The sequence below is a fragment of the Marmota flaviventris genome, chromosome 19 (genome assembly GCF_047511675.1).
Source record: "Marmota flaviventris isolate mMarFla1 chromosome 19, mMarFla1.hap1, whole genome shotgun sequence".
In the NCBI taxonomy this organism is placed as follows: Eukaryota; Metazoa; Chordata; class Mammalia; order Rodentia; family Sciuridae; genus Marmota; species Marmota flaviventris.
In genome coordinates this window covers 457,332-472,547 of record NC_092516.1, presented here as the reverse complement: position 1 = coordinate 472,547, position 15,216 = coordinate 457,332, and the positions used below count along the sequence as shown (strand labels likewise).

The 15,216-nt window shown below is 64.5% G+C and overlaps 1 long non-coding RNA gene across 1 annotated transcript; it reads right to left on the bottom strand.

The window, feature by feature from the left end:
• Positions 1 to 5,802: 5,802 nt before the first annotated feature.
• Positions 5,803 to 9,717, bottom strand: LOC114097112 (uncharacterized). Its single transcript, XR_003583540.2, has 2 exons — positions 9,496 to 9,717; positions 5,803 to 6,329 (listed from the first exon to the last, which is right to left on the bottom strand). It is a non-coding gene; the product is annotated as an uncharacterized lncRNA (long non-coding RNA).
• Between the last annotated feature and the right edge of the window lie 5,499 nt (positions 9,718 to 15,216).

Genomic DNA, 15,216 nt, shown 5'->3' with positions numbered 1-15,216 from the left:
CCAGCGGCCTGACCCCTGAAGCATGGCCCTTCCTTGTCCCCCTCGCCTCCCCCCTGACCCTTAGGAGCTGCGAGTAGAACACAAACTACCCAGATCCACGCTGACCTGGAAGCCAGAGGGGAGGACAGCTGGTGACCTGACAACCTGTGCCCCTCCGGTCCCACCAGCATCTACCCCGGGGCGGTGGGCGGCGCTGGGCGCGTTCAGATGGCCCCGCCAGGAGGGGTCTGCGGGCACACGGCCCTCGGGCGCGGAAGCCGGCCGGCCGAGAAGTCCCGGGCGTGGGAAACCCGCCGGTTCCGGTTGGCTTTTCTCTCCGAAGCCGCGGGAGACGGTGCTGGAAACCCAGCTCCGAGTCCGCGCCCCGACGGCCAATCGCGCCTTTTCCTGAAAGGCCCCGGGGCTTCCTCTCGGGAGAGGGGCACGGGGCCGGCAGGGCGCGCCCTCGGGGGGCCGCTCGCCGCGCTCCGGGCCGCCGGGCCCCAGCCCAACTCGGGACACCACGGACCGTGGCGGGGGAGCCGGACCCCGCGCGGCCGACCCCCGCGTCCCCCACCGGCTCGATCCCACACGCGCCCCGCGACCCTCGGGCAGCCGGCCACCGACGGCGCCGCGCCCCGGGGCTCCTGGCAGGTGCGGCCGCCGCGGGGACCCCGCCCCCGCCCGCTGCCCCCGCGCCCGGCTCCCCGCCCGCGCCGCACTCACCGCCTGCACCGCCGAGGAGCCGGGAGCTCTGAGCTGGCGCGCGGTCGGCCGGGAGGAGGGCGCGCGGGAGGAGGGCGGGGCGGGGCGGGGCCTGTTTGTGGGCGGGGCCTGATGTGGGCGGGCCCTGTCGGGGGCGGGGCGGGGCGGGGCGGGGCTAGGGCGCTCGCCGGCTTCCGGCTTCTCCCGCCTCCGCGCGCCGCCAGGAGCCGCCCCGCCAGGGTCCCTGTCGCACAGCTGCGGCGCGGGTGGGCCCTCGCACCCATCTCCGCACCGACACGCTCCCCGCACCCCTGTCCGCACCACAGGCCCTTCCCTGAGCCCTCCGATAGCTCACTGCTCTGGCGACACCCCCAGGTCGCAGCCAGTCGAACCCCCCCCCCGGTTGCACCCCAGATGCCCTCGCGCGGACCTCCGAGACCCCCACTAGCGGGTTCTGGTTCTCCCGCGTCCGATTCTGCCCCGACGCGAGTCCCCACCCTGTGCCCCTGGCACCCCGCCCCCCGCCGGCCTCCTGCAGACCCCGCGGAGCCCCCAGCCCCAGGCCGCGTCCCGCGCCGCCCTCCCGCCCGCAGCTCAGTTCCGTAAAGACGGCCCTGCGCCTGGGGCAAGTCACCTCTGCGCTCGGCTCCCCTCCCCGTCTGGAAAGTGGGCCTCCAGATCTGGGAGGTGACTGCGCCCAGGAGGGCACCTTGGGCCCCGAGGGGTGGGCCCCGTGGCGCTGTGCTGTGGCCTTGCCTGGTCCAGCCCCAGCAGGGCAGGAGGTGCCTCGCTTCTTTGTGGCCGGTGACCACAGAGTCCCTTCTCAGTCCCTCCCTGAGAACCCTGGAAGTCAGTGGCCCCTGCCTCAGCGTCTGCCCCAGTGGGTACCCCCCGCAGTGGGCTCCCGTCTTTCCACCAGCAGAGAGGCCCACAACCCACTCAGCGGACGGAGAGGAAAGCGGGCGTCCTAAGAGAAGGTAGAAGGGAGCCTGTGTCCTCGTTGAGAAGAAGGGAAGCACACGCACACCTGGAGATACAGAAAAAAGCGCCACCTTTCTCAAGAATGCTGCAAACAGTTGTCTCCAAGTGATGGAATCCGGGATTTCCCCCCTGGTTTCTTATGTTTTATGCACAAACACAAATTGGTAGTTTAAAAAACTAATTTTCAAAAAAGGAATCCAGTTGCCAGAAGCAGCCTCCACTGACTGGTCTGTGTTGCCCATTAACAACCAAATCTGGAAACTAGTGTTTCCAAAACACCTTTCCATTTCCAAAACATGCTCCCCACACATCGCACAATCCCTTCTCAGCAGACTCAGGCGGCAGACTTTTGCGGAAGACCGGGAAACCGAGCCAGCAGGACAGAGGCTTGCTGGGGTGGTGCAGGTCCACCCTGTCCCCAGACCCGACGCCCGGTCCTGGCCCTGCTCATGGCCAAAGGCTTTGCTTCTGCTGCTGCCAAATTGGAGCTGAAATGGGGCAGAGGGAGGCCTCAGGTAGGGCTGCTGCATACAGGGCACCCAGGTAAATTCGAATTTCAGATAAACGTCAAACGATTGCTTAGTAAAATACACCCTCCATGCAGCAGAATCGTAATGTGTCCCCAGTGTGGTTGCCTGGCATAGTCTTAAACTTGACATTTGCTTCTGGTTTATCTGAAGCTCACGGGGAACTGGGCACCCCATGCTTATTCCCAGGACTGCCTGAGACCTGCTTCCGACCCAGGGAGGAGGTCTAAGACAGCAGGCAGTCGACCTCCATCTTCACCTGGCCCAGGAGAACAGCCCAGGCAGACGCGGGCTGAGCCTGTCCCCGCCTGCCGAGTGAGCCCCATTAGCTGCTGTTCTCCAGATGGGGTGCTGACCTGAATGCTGAGTCCAGTGGTCCTTGTGCAGGCCTCAGGGGTCAAGTGCAAGCCGGCATGTTGCTGGCTTGCTCTGTGGTACTGGGGCTTGAGCCCAGGGCTGCGCTACCACTGAAGTGCATCCCCAGCCCATTTTTATTTTTATATTTTGAGACAGGGTCTCGCTGAGTTGCCCAGGCTGGCCTTGAACTTGCAATCCAACAAACAGTCACAGGGTCCAGCAGACACTGTTCTCCCAACAGCCCTGTCAGGGAAATATGATCAGCTCCACTTTATAGATTTGGCAATGGAGGCCCAGAGAGGTTAAGCAAGTTGTCCAAGATCACACAGCTAGCAATGGGATTTGAAACCGGACATCTGTCTCCAAGTCCATGCTCAGCCACCAGGAGCGTTCTGGATGGCCGGGACCTTGTCTCTCAGGCCATAGACCCTCAGGATTTTTCCCTCCAACACTGTCTCACCCAGAGTGCCGATCCACAGAACAGGAAAAGAGCAGTTCTGGGTGAGCTGTGGAGCCCCTGCCTCCCCGTGTGAAGAGAACTCTGCCAGCTTCCCCCAGTTTTGCAGCTGAGGCCCCGCCCGAGAGGGGCTGGGAGCTGCCGGACCCCCCCCCCCCCAGCCAGTGCCAGAGTCGGGACGGACCCCAGCATTCTGGGTTCCAGCCTCTCTGGGACATTCACCAAGGCCCCGCTGTCTCCAGGGCGCGGCCCACCTCCCCTGGGCCGCGAGGGACCCCCCCCCTCGGGTCTTCTCCCAGGCTCGGGGCTGCGCGCCCGCTGTGTGTTTCCTGGAATTTGAACCTGGACACCAGTGTTTGTCCATCAGCCTGGAAACCGGCACCAGCTGCCCGCACAGTTCAAGGCCAGTTTCTGTCCCCAAGGCCTGGTGGAGAAGGGTGGGTCTGGGGCCGCTCGCCTGCGAATGCCCAGCCCCCTGAGGGCGGTCAGTCCCTGCGATTCCAGAAAGTGGTCTAAGAAGTGGCCGTGGCACTGGAAGTCCCCTCCGGTGGCAGGACTCGGGCCGGGGGTGAGAGAGCGCGGAGGGCCGCGGGCGCCTGGCCTGACAGCCGGGCCGCAGCCCTCATTCAGAGCTCTTCCCGAGCCCATGGCCCTGGGCTCGGCTGGCACAGAGAGGGAAACCGCCAGGCCTCCGAGCCAGCCCCGGCTCCAGCCGGTTTCCGGTTTCCGTCGTCCGGGATCTCGCTGGGGTTTTGTCTTGCTCTGCTCTGGGCTGGGGCTGTTGCCTCCCGCATGCCAGGAGGAGCTGTCGCCCCCTGCCCTTTCCATTTTATTGTTGAGTCATTCTCATTAAGTAGATGAGGCTGGCCTCCAACTTGCGATCCCTCTGCCTTCAGCCTCCCTAATAGCTGGGGCTACAGGCGTGCCCCACCACTCTTGGCCAATTCATCCATCTTCATGACCATCCATGGTAGCCAGCCACTCAGGAGGCTGAGGCCGGAGGATCGCAAGTTCAAGGCCGGCCTCAGCAACTTAGCAAGGCCCTGAGCAACTTAGTGAGGCCCGGTCTCAAAATAAAGCAAAACGGGGCTGGGGGTGGGCCCCGTCTCCAGAGCTCCGCAGCACCCAGAAAGGCAGAAGAAGAAGAAAGGAGGGAGTCTGTGTGGAGGGTCCCCTTCCCAAAGCCCTCAAGGGACGAAACAGGAAGAGAAAGGAGAGGTGACATTTCTAAAGCCCTCCCAGACCTGTGCCAGACCCTCAGCAGGCGGAGAAAGAGGACAGACCAAGGGCTGCGGGTCAGGAGGGGCAGGCGGTACCTCCCGGAAACCTGCTCGGGAGGAAGCGCGCCTGGTGGCTGGGCCAGGGACAGGCCATGGCCCCTGGGCAGTGAGCAGGAACCTGTCTCACGATACGGTGACAAGTGCTGGGGCCAGTCGGGGCCAGTCTGGGCCAGTCGTGGGGTCAGTCGTGGGGTCAGTCGTGGGCCAGTCGTGGGCCAGTCGTGGGGCCAGTCGTGGGCCAGTCGTGGGCCAGTCGTGGGGCCAGTCGTGGGGCCAGTCGTGGGCCAGTCGTGGGGCCAGTCGTGGGGCCAGTCGTGGGGCCAGTCGTGGGGCCAGTCGTGGGCCAGTCGTGGGGCCAGTCGTGGGCCAGTCGTGGGCCAGTCGTGGGGCCAGTCGTGGGGCCAGACGTGGGGCCAGTCGTGGGGTCAGTCGTGGGGCCAGTCGTGGGGCCAGTCGTGGGCCAGTCGTGGGCCAGTCGTGGGGCCAGTCGTGGGCCAGTCGTGGGCCAGTCGTGGGGCCAGTCGTGGGCCAGTCGTGGGGCCAGTCGTGGGGTCAGTCGTGGGCCAGTCGTGGGGCGTAGTCGTGGGCCAGTCGTGGGCCAGTCGTGGGGCCAGTCGTGGGCCAGTCGTGGGCCAGTCGTGGGGCCAGTCGTGGGGTCAGTCGTGGGGCCAGTCGTGGGGTCAGTCGTGGGCCAGTCGTGGGGCCAGTCGTGGGCCAGTCGTGGGCCAGTCGTGGGGCCAGTCGTGGGCCAGTCGTGGGCCAGTCGTGGGCCAGTCGTGGGGTCAGTCGTGGGCCAGTCGTGGGGTCAGTCGTGGGGCCAGTCGTGGGGTCAGTCGTGGGGCCAGTCGTGGGCCAGTCGTGGGCCAGTCGTGGGGTCAGTCGTGGGGTCAGTCGTGGGGCCAGTCGTGGGCCAGTCGTGGGCCAGTCGTGGGGTCAGTCGTGGGGTCAGTCGTGGGGCCAGTCGTGGGGCCAGTCGTGGGGTCAGTCGTGGGGCCAGTCGGTGGGGCGTGTCCCCGGTTCCGTCCCTAGTGCCCCCCCACACACACACGCACACAAAGAACATGGCATGACCCGCTCGGGCCCGCCTGCCCGGTGCTGGGAACGCCACGGGAAGATGGCCGTGAAGACCTTCCGTGCAAAGCCGAGTTCCAGAGCAGAGAACAGCGAGCACCTGCAGCAGCCAGCCGGGGTCTGCAGCCGAGGCCTCCACAGGTCCCCTGCAGGGGCACAAGGTCCCTGGGCTGAGTCACCACGGCCACCCTCTGTGTGATGACATGGAACGGAAGGGGACGGGGTGGAACAGAGCGCCCAGGCGGCCCCCGTGCCTAGGATTTCCATATGACCACGGCTGCTGGCCCATCCAGCCTCCAAGTTAGGTACCGGGACGGGCCCAGGGGTGCCCTGCCGCTGAGCCACATCCCCGACAGGGTCTCACTGAGTGGCCCAGGTGGCCTGGAACGTGGGGTCCTCGGCCTCAGCCTGTTGAGTGCCTTGGGGTTACAGGCGGGCCCCACCGTGCCCAGGACACATTTTATTTTTCACTGTATCCTGTAGCTACAAAGAGGGGGAAAAGTTTTGGGGTTTTTTTGTGGGGGGACTTTGAAGTGGAAAATATCTAAAAGAAAAAACACCACAGACAGCCAAGGCGGAGAGGGGGAGGGCGGCAGGGATCTCAGTTTATACAGTTCTGTGATGTTTGGTTTCAAACAACGAGTGCGTATTGCTTTTGCAATAAAATAAAGAACTTTTTAAAGACTTGGAGGATAAATAAACACCCTGCCTCAGTCCCGGGAAGGGGCTGTGCTGTTGGAGCTGCCAACAGGCTTTTGATTTGAAAAAGACCAACTCCCTGCCCGGGGCTCTGCCTCCCAGTGCCGCCTCCCTCCCCGTCCTTCTTCCCACTTCCTTCTCTTTGCTCCAGAACCCACAGATCACCCCAAATGGAAATGCGTCTTCAGGTGTCAGGCTTCAGTCTGGACAACGAGGCCGAGGTCCCGTGGAGCCCTGGACTGGGAGGACCCTGGGGACACAGCAGCGCGTTTCCTGTGGAGCAGAGCAGAAGGACAGCCTGGGGTCAGGGAGGTCCTTGGCCTTCACTCCCCCTTGGGTGTCAGCATGTGGGCTCAGCACTGTCCCCGAGTGTGTCCCTGTGGACAAAGGGTGTCCCCTTTCTACAGACCCCCCCTAAGAATCCGCTCCGACCGCCGCGGACACGCCCCGAGCCCTGGTGTCCTGTTGTAGAGGCCACAGGAGGTCCCTCTGGACAGGGCCTCCCCGTTTCCCTTTTGAGGGTCATCTCCTTCGGGCCAGTTCCCAGAAGGATGTCTGCTGAGAAGAGCAGAGGCCAAGCGGCCTCCAGGAGGGAAGGCCTCAGCCCTGCCAAGGACTTGCCCAGGCCCGTGCGGAGGTCAGCGCCACCGCGTCACCCTGGTGGGAAGTGAGACATCCGCTCCCTGTGCCCAGAACAGGAGGGAGGGAGGAGGAGAGGGACTTCCCCTCCGCCCCAGGAATCAGGCCTGAGCACAAGGGTGGTCCAGGGGACCGTCCCCCGAAGGGGCTCGCCCCTCCACCCCGGGACCCTGGAACCAGGCCCTCGGTGGCCCAGCCAGGCTGCAGGATGGCGCTTTCTCCTGGGAACTAACTGCCCAGGTTGCAGGTGCTCCCTTAAAAACAGGGCCCACGGGGCAGTTGGGGACACAGCTCAGTGTTGGTGACCTCAGGGACACCCAGGGGAGCACTCCCCACGTGAGAGGGAAAGTGGGGCGTTCCCGAACCCCACCACAGCAAGGCTGGGCAGGAGGTCACAAGCTCCAGGGCAGCCTGGGCCACTTAGTGAGTCCCTGGCTCCTGAGAGGCAGGACACGGGTGGTTCATGACGGTGCCAGGGCGTGGCCCAGCCGCACAGCTGTCGGACAAGGTTGGCCCCACAGATAGCGGCAGTCCGCCAGGTGCTGGCCCCTCCACCCGCGTCACCCTGGGGGGAGACACGCAGCTCTCTTGCTGCCGGTGCTCACAGCAGCTCCATGGGGTCAGAACTAGACTCCCACATCACAGACGAGGGCACAGGGTTCAGAGAGGCTGAACAGTGGCCCTACACCACACAGCCATCCTGAGGACAGAGCACAGGAGGCCGGCCAGCCTGAGCACCTCGGTCCCCACGGCGGAGAAGAACTTTAGCCCAAGGGAAGGGGGCAGGGGCTCGGGCTGGAAGGACAAGAGGGGTTCTAGGGGGGGGCGAAGGAGGGCGTCCCCAGGTCCGGATATACCAGCAGAGTGGGCCTGGAGGCGGGAATCTGAGTCGCTGGCTGAAGAGTGGGGACAGAGAGGTCCAAAATGCAGGACCCAGGAAACCTGCTCGTGGGGGCTGTGGCAGCGCCGTCCACAAGGGCAGGCGTAGAGACGCCCAGCGTCCATCCTCCATCCGCAGATCGGAGACACCCTGTCTACCTGCACGAGGTGCCGTGGGGCGTGAGCAGGGGCGGACACAGGCCACCTCGGCCGGAACCTGGAGCTCACGTGGTGCGGGAGGCCAGGCCCGAAGGCCACAGGTGACCGTCCGCCGTGTTGATACAAAAGGAGGCTCGGGACAGGCAAACCCGCGGAGCAGGGCAGGAGCCAGGGCGGGGGCTGAAGGGAGAGGGCTGTCTGCAAGACCGGGCAGCTGTGCTGGGACCCACCACGGGCACCTGTGGTCCAGGTCCAGGTGCTGAAGGCCCCGGGGTGGTCAGGGTGATGTGGGAATCACAGCTCAGTTTAGCTGTCGGGGAAGAAGGACTTTGGAGGCAGAGAAGGAGTCCCTGCCACCCCCTGCCCCGCCACTGGGACCCTCTGTCTCAATTTCCTTCTCTGCAAAATGGCTACACCAGGTGTCCCTGCCTGCTCGGGCCACAGGGTGGGTGGAGGGGGGTGCCCGGTGCTGCCCGCACTCTCTGCCCTGCCCACCTTTCCTGCACACTCCAGAACCCTCCAGAAGGCTCCGTCCTGGGACGGGAGATTCCCCGAAATCTGAAAGGTCAGGGCTCTCCTGGCCTGGGAAGGAAAACCACAACTGTCCCCTTGCCCCAGCGCTGGACGCAGGAGTCCCGTCCTGTCTTCTGTCCCAGGCCTGGGTCCCAGCTGGCATTTCCAGTTTCAAGACACCAGATGACCCCAGTGATCTGCAAAGGCGTCCCCATGGCCACCAACACCTGGGCCCTGGAATCCATTTCACCTCCCGGAGTCCCCACTGCTCCATGTGGATTTGGGGACCTCAGGAGAATGTGGCAGTCACCCTGCAAAATAATCCACCCCACAGGACGGAGTGGCAGGGGACCCCACAAAGAAGCAAGTGTGCAAGTGGCTGTCCACACACAATGGCCCCTCAGAAACCTGTCCCCGGGAAAACAGAGGAGCTCTATCAGCTCGGCCGAAGAAAGAGGCCTGTGTTCTGCAGGACCTGCCGGGGCGCCGGCCAGCAGCCCGCGGCTCTATTAGGTTCTAGGATTACCCCGGGCGGGGGCTTGGCGGGGGCATCGGGAGAGGACGTGGTGGACGGGTGGGCAGGCAGGGAATCTTCACTCTGGTTCCTCCTGCCCCAGCCTGCTGCCCGGCAGAGGGAGGGGACTGGGCCCCCAGACTTCGGCCGGCCCAGGATCAAAGCCCCTCTGTGCAAGTCCAGGGCCCTCGGCCACCCAGGGCCCTCCCTGGAGGTGAGGACCCGAGACGGCGTCCAGGGCAGCCCAGCGGGAGGGGTAGACACAAAGAACACGCCCACTGCCAAAATGGACGAGTGGGGCCGGGCGCAAGGCCACACGCCTGCGATCCCAGCGGCTCGGGAGGTGGAGGCAGGAGGATCGCGAGTTCAAAGCCAGCCTCAGTGAGGCTGGAAGCGACTCAGTGAGACCCTGTCTCTAAAAAAATACAAAAATTGGGCTGGGGATGTGACTCAGTAGTGGAGCGCCCCTGAGTTGAATCCCCAATACCAAAAACAAAACAAAACAACAACAACAAAAAAAAACAACCCAAAATCTACAAGTGGGAACGGCACATCCTGTCGGGTTGCCCTCGTTGTGCACTTGCATAACTCAGAGGCCGCGCTTCGCAAATACGGAGTCCCACTGCGCAGGAGCTCGGCTCCCATTCAGGATGGCCCACAATGCAGCAGAAGGGGCACCAGGTGGCTTGTGTGGCCAGGGCCCCCCTTGGACGAGGCTGGGAGAGCAGGACTCACTCTGTGTGCGGAGGACAGAAACCAGATCCAGCCACAAATGGACACGGTCGGATCGCTCCGCCGGCTCCGCGCCCCGAGCTGGCCGCCCCAGTGGGCGCCCGGGAGGAGCGGCTCCAGCCCTGCGCCACCGCCTCCGGCCGCGCCGCCGAGGGTCAGCGGAGTCCGCGCTGGCCGGGCCGTGATTGGCGGGCGCCGCCCCGCCCCGGAGGCCACGCCCACGACCGCCACCGTCGCCGGGAAGTGGCCTGTCGCGGAGTCAGAGGGACCCAGCCACCGCGCGTCCCCGTGGCTTCCTGCCAGCCCCGCCCCGCAGGGACACCCGTGTCCCCGAAGTCACCGCCTGGCCCGGGGTGTCCGCGGGAGGCTGCAGAGGGTCTCAGCCCCGGACTCGGCGCCGCCCACACCGTCTTGTGCAAGGCCACTCCCGTGAGTCCCGTCAGGTGACTTTCCAGGCCAGTGACGCCGGACTCGGGGCTCCGGCCACCTGGAGGGCGTTGTCCTCCCCTCCCCCGGCCTCTGGGCTGGGACCCGTTTCCGTGGGAACCTCGGGCCTCTCCTGGGGACACCTGTGTTTAGAGGGACCTGCGGCCTGTGGCCAGGCGGGGAGGAGCCTGGTGGAAGGTCACCGTCCTGCCCAGTCCTGCCCAGCTGGCCCGGCCGCCCCGCCCAGCCCCCTCGGCCGACTCCTGGGAGGCAGGGGATGTTTGGGGCTGAGTCAGCCTCTCCAGAGAGTCCACTTCCGACTGTGCTGGACCTGCAGCCCCGGCCTCCCCTTGGCCCTAAAGACCTGCGGGTCCCCTCTTCGTCACCCCGAGTCTCCGTCTCCAGACATGAGCTTCGTCCCTGCAAGAGCGGGCCTCGGTGGGCCGTGCCCAGGCCCTGGGTGCCCCTTCCCGGGGAGGGCCAGCCTGTCAGGTTCTTAGCCCTGGTTTGGGTCCCCAGGGGATGGAAAAGGTCACTTACATGGCCCCCCAGGGTCACCGGACCCGGGAGAAAGCCATAGAGTGACTGTTTGAAATGGCGAGTCCCGGGCGCTCTGCCCTGCTTCCCTGGTAGCTCAGTCACACCTGGGGCTGGGTGCAGTTCCGCCTGCCCAGACCTGCCCCACCACAAGGTGTGCCTGAGTCACAGCTTCCTGTCAGACCTCACTCCTGGCCCAGCTGACCCCGCGCCTGGAGGCAGGGGCTGCCGTGAAGGGCTGAGCCTCCCTGGGGTGGGAGAGGAGCAGGCGGGGCATGGCCTCCGGGACCTCACATCCAAGGTGTGGTCCAGGTGACCTCTTGGTGCTTCAAACTGGTGGGACCCAGACATGAGGGGTGGCTGGAGAAAAGGCTGTGGGGGGGGCACCTTGAAGCCAGACCGGGTGGTGCGTGCCCATAATCCTAGCCACTTGGGAGGCTGAGGCAGGAGGATCACCAGTTTGAGGCCAGCCTTGGCAACGTAGCCAGACCCTGTCTCAAAATGAATTTGTAAAGGGCTGGGGGTGAGGCTCAGGGGTCATGTCCAGCATGTGTGCTGCCCTGGGTTCATTGCACAGGACCACACACACGCACACACACACACACGCACACACACACACACATCCTTAGTTACATGTGCAAAGGCTGAAACCTCCCAAGGCCTGGACATGGGCATAACCTCAGGGTCCTTAGAGTCCTCAGGGGAGACCCCAGGCCCTTCCCTAGCGGTGCTTGTGGTGTGGAAGTGGCTCTTCAAGACGCGCCTGGGCAGAAGCAGCCAGGCCCTTGGGTCAATGACGTCACAAGCTCCAAATCTCTTAACTGCCCCCAAAGGAAGCGTGTGACCTGTGAAGTGGCCATGGTGGGCCACACTCAGTTCCCGGCCCCCAGCCCCAGCTCACAGCTCCTGGCCCCCTGCCCGTGAGCGGACAGGACAGCCTTCTCTTTCTGCAGTCACGGTGCCCCGGGTTGACCGTGTGCTCAACCAAAGGACCCTTTCCCCTAGCGGGGTGTGGTGGACCCGCCTGTGATCCCAGGCCTCGGAGGCTGAGGCAAGAGGATCACTGAGTTCCTCAGGGCCTCGCTGATGGCTGAGGCTGGCCTAGGACTTAAGATCCTCCTGCCTCAGCCTCCGGGGTCGCTGCGATGACGGGCTGCGCCACGGCACCCGGCTTCTGATTGGACCCGATGCATACGCTCTTACAGTGGTCAGGAGGGTCACCCTTCTCTCCCTGAGTGCAGGGGTCTGGTCTGAAGGCCCTGAAGGCCCCTCCCTTCAGGGTAACTTGGGCTCCTCTTGCCGACGTGACTCGGGGCCTGCCCTTCTGCAGAGAAGAGACAGTTCGCAGAGGAATGTGACGTGTCCTGTCCACCCAGGCCAGGCGGGGCGGCAGGTAAACTGCTTCTCAGAAGAGAAAGCACGTGGGGGTCAGCCCAGTGGGCCTGTTTCCTAGAATTATGTCCTCCGCCTGGTGTCCCACCTTCCACATCTGTCTGTCCCCGTCACCCTCATGTGTCCCCACCTTTCACATCTGTCCCCGTCACCCTCATGGTGTTTTTTTTTTTTAATCTTTTTTTTTTTTTTAAGAGAGAGAGAGAGAGAGAGAATTTTAATATTTATTTTTTAGTTTTCGGCAGACACAGCATCTTTGTTTGTATGTGGTGCTGAGGATGGAACCCGGGCCGCACACATGCCAGGCGAGCGCGCTACCGCTTGAGCCACATCCCCAGCCCCCCCCCCATGGTGTTTTTAAGGTTCATCTTGGTGGTGGCTTGGGTAGGACTTCATTCCTTTTCATGGCTGAATAATATTCTGCTGCTGGTCTGATCTGTGGCCCAGGCATTACTGAGCCCATCACTGGCCACTGGCCATTCCTCTGCTTCCAAGGTCACCTCTTCTCGGGAACTCAGGTGCCGTGGAAAGGGCTCCTGGGACCAGCCAAGGCCATGCCTGCCACCGTGCTCTGTCAGGGAACTGAGAGGAAGACCAGGTGTGTGTTCACGAGGTCACCACAGCACAGGCCGCAAACACACGAATGCACCTGTGTGCGATAGAGTCCTCGTGGTGTCACAGCCCTAGGCACGGAACCCAGGGGCTTAGCACTGAGCCACTTCCCAGCCCCCTTTTGTCTGGTTTTTTTAATATTTGTTTAGTTGTGGGTGGACACGGCGTCTTTATTTTTCATTTATGTGGTGCTGAGGATGCACCCAGAGCCTCGGGCGTGCCAGGCCAGCGCTGCCTCTGGGCCGGCCCCAGACCCCCTTTTTACTTTTCATCTGGAGACGCTCAGGGCCTTTTGAATCGCCGAGGCTGCTGGGACCCGCCGTCCTCCTGCCTCAGCCTCCCTAGCAGCTGGGACCACCGGCTGTGCCACTGCACTTGCCACGCCCCGGCTTTGGTCAGAGGCCCCTTATTTAGAGACACACACACTCACACTCACACACTCACACACACACACACTCACACACACGAGTCCGACAGTTAGTGACCTGTCCCCACGGCCGGCCACTAGTGGAAGAGCGACGCCTACGAGCGTGAGGCCCCGGGTTTGATCCCAGCCCTGACATAACAGCAGCAGCAGGGGCTGAAGTGACGCGGGCACAGCACCCAGACCCCTGGGTGGCTACTGGGGGCTGGACGGCCACCGCGTCCCCGCGACCCGGGATGGAGAGGCCCCGGGGCTGCGCTGGGCCGAGGCGGCCTCCTCCGTGGGGCCCGGGCCGCGCGCCCCCTGCCGGCGCCGGCGGGCACTGCGCCCTCCTTTGTCCTCTGGGCGCTGGTGACCGGTGACCACTGGCCCGCGCTGGGGGGGGCGGCTCCGGCTGCCGGGAGAGCCCCCGCGGGTCCGGCCTGCGCGTGGGGGGCAGGCACTTCCGCGGAGGCTGCGGGAGGAGGACCGGCGCCCGGTGCTGTGCTGCCCGGGGGCCGCGAGGCTGTGTCCACCAGCGCGGATCGGACGGAAGGGACCAGGCCCCACTGCCCACTTGGAAGGTCACTCTCGGAGGACCAGAGGCACAAGTTAGGGACAAGAGGGAGTCGACCTCGGGCTCCTGCCACCGGTGGACAGCGGGGGGCGCTGCAGAGAAGGACCAGGAGAGGGAGGGAGCACCCCGCCCACGCCCTGCAGCGGCTGGACGCCCTGTCACTGGCCCTTCTGCAGGGCCCACAGGTGGCCCCGGGGCCGAGAGCCAGCGACACTCAGGAGCAGGTCCCAGCTCCCTTGCTCCTGAGGCTGCGGGCGCCACGCGTGCCCCAGAGTCCCGCACATGTCCCCGGTGGCTGCAGCCCAGGGTCCTACTGGCAGGCTCTGGACACCGCTGCCCTTCCCTGCCTCCCCCTCTCCGCTCCCCCTGCACCCACATGCCCAGGTCCTGGGCTCAGGTCTGCCCCTGGGGCCACTGACACTCGGTCCCCACAGGACCCGGACACCGGCAGGTCAGGGTGGGAAGCCAGCCCGGCTCTGGGGGACCCACGATCCTATTTTTTATTTTTATCAAAAGAAAACCCAGATCCCAGAGTTTCCTGTGCGACCTTCCAAACTGCAATTTCCAGCTCAAACGGTATCGAGTGACGGAAAACGGAGCCAACCGGCAGTCAGTGGCCCACTCTGGCCCCCGGCCCGTCCTCGTCAAAAGCCGTGGGTGCGGGGAGAGGCAGGGAGAGCAGTGAGCGGCCAGGCAGAGGGCGGGGTGGGGGGGCTCTGGAGACGCCCCTGCAGCGGGCGGGGGGGCAGGGGGGGACCTCCTGCAGGAGGCCCCCCGCAGCCTAGCCATCCTGACCTGCTCAGGGCCCCAGCTGGGAGCCACCTCGGCATCTGGAGACCTAGAGGAAACACTCAGCTTTTCAAACACGCAGACCCCAGGCCGGCGGCCTCCTCCCTGCTGCCCACGGGGCAGGGAGAAATCCCGGGGCCCCGCCCACTCAGGCCAAGTGAAAACAAACCTGGGGGGGCCAGAGCAGAGGAGGAGCCAGCAGTCCCGGGAGGACCACTGCTCCACCCCCGCCCGGGAACCTCTTTAATGCGGTGCAGATGGAGGTCGTGCTGCGGCCTCCAAGGCCTCTCCCCGCTGCCCTCAGGCAGGGACAATGCCCAGGCCCCTCCAGACGGGCTGTGCACCTTCACAGGGCCCTAGAGCTAGGGCTGTCCTGAGCCCCCTTCAGAATGTCAATCAGGAATCAGAGTCCGGGCAGGCGCAGTGGCTCAGGCCATCATCCCAGCCACTCAGGAGGCTGAGGCAGGAGGACTGCGGTTCAAAGCCAGCCTCAGCAAAAGCAAAGAGCCAAGCAGCTCAGTGGGACCCGTCTCTAAATAAATACAAAATAGGGCTGGGACGTGGCTCAGTGGCCGAGGGCCCCCACGTTCAGTCCCTGGTACAAAAAAAAAAAGTCACGGATACAGGGTGAGCGCCCAGGAAAGCAAGGGTGGCGGGGAGTGCTGCCTGGGCGCTCACTGTGGGGCTCCTCGGGAGGCTGAGACGGAGACAGCTGGAGTCGGGCCGGAGCTACCTGCGCCCTGGGCACAGGGGCTCCCGGCAGCTGGAGATTGAGCCAGGAGGGTTCTACCCCTGAGCCACATCCCCAGACCCCGCTTTATTTTTTATTTTGATCAGGGTCCCACTGGGTGGCTTACAGCCTCGCTCAGTTACTGAGGCTGGCTTCAAACCTGCGATCCTCCTGCCTCAGCCTCCTGAGTCGCTGGGATTACAGGTGCCACGTGCCCGGTCTGTCTCCATCTCTCCGTTCTGCTCTTTGTGACGCCCT